We start from the raw sequence: 6000 nt of genomic DNA on the forward strand, positions 1-6000 counted from the left end.
TAAATAAAAAAATATTACGTATAATCTTTGGCATAATCCGGAAATTTGTACGTAGGTGTATAGTTGGCCGTATCACAGTTAACCGTGAACCATTGTCTCCGTATATAAATATGTCGCCGTGTAGTGAAATTGAGATGAAATTCATGTCTAAATAAAATAATTAAAAAATACGTAATACCTAAAACCATTGGGATAATACAAGGGAAATGCAGAAGAAAATAGGTTGTTAAGTAAAATAGAAATGCAATCATATTTATGTATAGTTCTGAATGATTAAAAAATAAATTAGCAAGTAGGTGCTCGGAAGGGTCAAATTGTATCTATAATGACATCTTTATTCTGAGATAAGTATTTGATAATAATCAATAAGTATCATATTACTGTTTTAATCTAATACCATTAAACATAACTGTCTCAAATGCTCCACAAACATCGCATATTTTTTTTGATTTCGATGCTATGCGGCCATTTCTTTCCGATATGACAGCTCACTAAGCTCACGGTGAACTGTGAAACGTTCATTTAATATTGCTTTGGATATCGATATGTTCCACTTGTGTGAGAGTAGTTAAGGTGGGGTGATTTATAAATTCCTAATATAATGTATATTAAGTTTTACTTCCTTGTAGTTTTTTAGATATATTTTTATTTCGTTTTTTATTAATATTGTTAAGTATGTTTATATTATAGAGATTGCTAGCTAACAAGCTATCTTTATACCCTCCAAGCCCTGTCGACCTTTATATAAACGCATCATAATGAATGCGTAGCATTGCGCTGCTTCAAATCAGATTTAAAATGGCCGTTTGATTAAGTCCATAATGACCAGCGATGGATTTGTGTTCAACAACACGTTAGTGTTGCCAACCGAATGATTCCACGAAAAATGCATAAAAGTATTGTATACTTACTATATTTTTAGAAAAATGTTCTATACCTATACCATAGTTTTTTTTAATATTATAACTTTTACATCTTTTTATTAAAATTAGCATTATAAAAAGATAACTACACTGCTTCTTGTGACACATTGACAACTATTTGACGTACAAGACGTAAACAGTGAGTTGACGCAGTGCTTTCCACACATTCAATCTAAAAACATGCGCAAAACCACTCGGTGTTAAACCAGGATTTATAAGTTGAAGTGAAGTTGAAGAGATCAAATGTAGATACAGAGCTAACTGCCTTTTTAAAGGTATTATTATTATTTTGTTCAGATGTTCAGAATATACCACTGCATAATAGTATGTCAGATTATGACAAATATTATTGAGGATATGAAATAAAACGCTGCCCTTAGTAAACGCCATTCACACCTTGCGTGTTCTATTTACAATAATAACATCATAACTCGCAAACTTGTCATATTATCCGGCAAATAAATCCCGGATTAAGTGCCAGACGCCGGCGGTGCCGAGTTTCAAACACCAAATAACAATAATATAATCGAGCGGCAAACTTGCGTTTAGAATTGTTATTATAATATTATAGCTATCTAAACGGATACATTATTTGCATCAGCCTGTTCGCATTTCAGGAGCAGACGTGCTAAATATTAATTCCCGCGACTGTAAGCGGGAATGATTCATGCAGCAATAAATCACCCGGGAATAAAATTTATTAGTCCCGATGTCACGCGCCCTGAAACTTATACAAAAACAAAGCACCCAGCATATCTATAGTTACAAATACGAGAGAAGGAGAGGGTTTTGAAGCTTTTCCTATGAGCAAAATCCGGTAAAACACCGATATAATAATACCATGATGTCTGGTAGTGATTTTTAAAGTCTGTTCTTACCAGGAAACACAAAACTAACAGAACAGGAATAGTAATTCTTTTGGAATTTAATATTTCAGTGAAATTAATGACGTACAGTATGGGCAGGCAGGTCATGCACTGCTAAGGACCGGCCAATTCTAAAGGTGAAATTTTACGAAGGAATACGAAGTAGTGTTTGTGTAAATGATATTTTTTTTCGCCAGCGGCGCTGTGGATTCATTTTGGTTCTAAATTACGGTTTTAAGTGTAATTCTTTTGTTAATAATATAGCCGATACGAAATAATGACATATTGTAGTTATTGAATTGACATACAATTTGAAACTGAAGACTAGATCTGTGTTTTTAAGATAAAAGTGCTTAAGTCAGTATGATTGCATCTGAGATAATTGGTTTTGAAATAAATCACAGTTTTCAAAATTCTTTTGCTTAGAAGTAACATAATTGGTATATCTTTTCTTATTCCTTATAGATTATTTATGCATAATTAAGTTTTAGATATTGTGTTATATTCAATGTTTTGAATAAGTAATTTTACATTAAGTTAAAAATGACTTTCTCAATTTAAAATATCTATCTATTTTGCTAACGTGTGTCAAAATCTATTATACACAAAAAGGGCACAATTTTTTACACACATTGGCATTAACATCTTAATTTTATAAAAAACGTGACGAAATTTTACCTTGCAAGAATTAATAAACAGTGGCACGTGGCACTGTAGTAGCTAGGGACGTCAATGGGTGAATATAAAATTGAGTTAATATTTGGTTGAAATACTTGCAGTGCTTGAAACTGTGTTACCAAATAAATCTGTAGTGTGAAATGCATTACAGATATTTTAATTGGTAAAAAGGTCAGTAGACGATAGAAGGCATCATGTAAAATATTTAAGTCTTTTGAGTTTGATTTTTACATTCAGTCATATCGTCATTTTACTATTAAAATCTCGCAAGTCTGTTTGAGAAGAATGTTGAGGTAAAGAAAAAAAACGTAATAAAACAATATTTTAAACACCTCTCTAATCGATGAATCTGCTAATACTGATTGTGAAATACGAGGATTTAATTACATGTTTGAAAACACGAGACTTACGTGTTTTTAAAATTAGTCGTAGATGTAATTAGATTTAAAATATTTTTTTTGTTTTAATTTTTTAATAAAACTTAATTTTTTCATAATATAGGACTAATGAGATCTTAATAGTAAGGTGACGATATGCTTAAAGTATCTTGGAAAGATAAGAACAAGAAAAATGACACGGTATTACATAAAATAAAAGTGGTGTATTCTGTTTTCATCTTGACTATCATTTCAATTTATTTATTTTTACATATTGTGGACATTAAAAATTATAAGTTTAAGACGTACACAACATGACATGAAACATTAATATAAATAAAAAAGAAAAACAAAAAGGTAATGAATATCTCCCTCCCAATTATTGGCATTACCAGTGGCAGGTTGATTCTGCACCTTAGGAAAATAAATAACTGATGCTCCCTTTTTCTAAGATAGTTATCAGGGACACACATCATACAATGTTATATTTAGGCTCTAGTAAAGAATATAATATTATATAAGTCCATAATAGATGAATAGAAGAAAAACAGCTTTTTGTTTTCACAAGTACACAATCACAAGGATGAAAGTTTATATTATTTCGAGTATAGACTATTTAAAATGAATAAGTTCCGCATTTCGATAATACAGAAATGTTAGAAAGCAGTTGTTCTTCTGCAATTTACAAAAAAGTCAAAAATACCTGAAGGTGGACTTGGATGATTTTGAAATCTAGTGACACATATATATATATATATATTTTCTCAATGTTATGTTTGTATACAATAAATACTATAAGTAACAATTAGTAAGTTTCATTGTAATTGGAAGCATTGAAAAATTAACACCATGTTTGATTTGTCAAAAATTTTTGTAGCGGCTGTATTAACTAGATGTTGAACAATATTATATTTTGTTGCTTTTATTCCAAAAGTTTTGACATATCTCACGGGACGTGTCATCTCGCAGTGTAAAAATTACTTCAGTTCGAAGTTTGAAAACTTTCCGCCATCCCGCCCTTTTCGGCGGATCGTGGCGACACCTGTTTTCGGAACACATAAATTATAGAACCCCATAGAAAATAGAAATACCTCAAACTTTATGCTGTCGGCTCGGGAGATAAACGCACCATGTCAACTGCTAACTCTGGAGATATACGAGTTTTTTTTTATATGAAAATTGCCCGAATTTATATTCTTTTGAATTTATGTTGTCGTTTTTTAAAAACGAAATGAGTTATTTAACTATCGTAAAAAAGTAAGAGACGCTGCTTCTTCAAAATAAATATTAGCCAGCAGTATGGTGCGTATACTCTATTATGACATTAATGTATTTCAACAAGTTCAGAGCATACATCGATAAAACCAAATGGTAAATTTTACCATGCTATTGGCACGGTTGTATACGTTTGTCATTTCGAGATTCATATTCAGCTGATATTTTGCCATAAGTAAATGAATCTGCAATGAGATACAATTATTTCATACTACATTAAGGGCGGACATGCTCAGCGTAGGTCAAAATGGAGCTTTTATTGTATTTTCAAAGCGTGATCCTGGACATTCCTTAAACGTTGTAGATAACCTATTTATATAATATTGAAGCCTTATTATCCTTTATATTTATTTTAAACATTTGATGACTGCATAAAGTATTTTTATTACATAAAATAGTATTCTTTTAAACCTCTCGCTCCAATGTTTTAGAATATAGTCATATTTCAGTACGTTCATGTGAAGTGGTGTTAAGATTTTTTATATTTATTAATTTTTAAAAGCATTTATAAAACCATTAGTAAAATTTATGTCGACATTATCATAGTGAAATATTTACAATAACAAATTATATTGATAATATCTGTGATCCCAAATTTGACAAGAATTAGGCATTTTATTATTTAAAAAATGGGCAAGATTTACACATTTAAAGATACTTTTAAAGATACTGATTATAAGCTGGAGAGAAATAAAGGAATGGAAAATACCTTCTCTAGTCCCCTGGATAGACTGTAATACTTGTTTAGATCACTATGCTTATTTGCTGTCTCAGGTAGGTACTTCAGGTCAGTTGAATGACACTCACTTGTCTTGTCAGCCACTGTCTTCAAAGTAGACGGCTCCCAGGGTCCAAATGTCTCAAAACAGAGAAATTATCAGTACATTGTATAATATTCCGTCGTAAAAGTACAACTGCGTTTCATCTCGGGTTGTTACCGAAATATTTGCATATATACCCCTAGTTGAAAATAATCTAGGAAGTGCCTTGTTATCTATATTATAGAATGCAGCTAGACAAACAAAGCAGGTCGTAAAATGCACCCTTTTAAATGAGGAAATTACGCAACTGTGCAGATAATATCATAAGTTACTATCGCAATAAAACAATAAAACGGAATTAAATTTCGCTTAAGCGCATTCGGTGTCTTCTATTTCTTCCAGCTGTTCCTCCCCTTGTGCGGCTCTGTACCATTTAATGCAATTTGACCACCGCCACGTGGTCAATCTCAAAGTTGATTATCTTACAAGCACACCGAGCTATAATATGGACACCGTCGTAGTATTAGATACTGCATGATTCATACCAATAGAGTTTCGTACGTGACAATGTTGATTTGTTTTATCATGTTCGATCTGGTGGTTGAATTAACAGATGTGTGTTTTTACGAGAAATATAATATGTTATCCACTTGCTCAACCTATTAGGTTTATTACTCTAGTTCCAAATACAAATTGATTATAATTCCGTGGATGGCGTGAATAGGTATATTGTATATTGATATAAGTCGAAAAACATCAATTCTCAGGGAAGCTGTTTGTACGTTTAGGTTTATGCTGTAAATCAGAAAATAATAATATTATTATGTTTATGGATGCTTTTAAATTTTAGTAACATTATTTTTGTAAATTCTCAACAAACTAAAATTTAAAAACATTCTGATTTTCCACATAATATCTTACAAATTGATATTTTTGATCAATATATTTACGTCATACACGAGATATTTTGAAATAAATAACAGTTTCGATAACTTTCACTCTGTGAGAGGTAAACAATTTTTTATTTTATTATTATTATTATTACAACGTTTTTCTTAGGTCGTATTCTTATTTGTCCGGTGATTGTTTGTCCGGTATATATCTTACAATTGATTTTTAA

This window comes from Rhyacophila brunnea, unplaced genomic scaffold, assembly GCF_057557595.1.
Source record: "Rhyacophila brunnea isolate RB1 unplaced genomic scaffold, BYU_Rbru_1.0 scaffold_20, whole genome shotgun sequence".
Taxonomy (NCBI): Eukaryota; Metazoa; Arthropoda; class Insecta; order Trichoptera; family Rhyacophilidae; genus Rhyacophila; species Rhyacophila brunnea.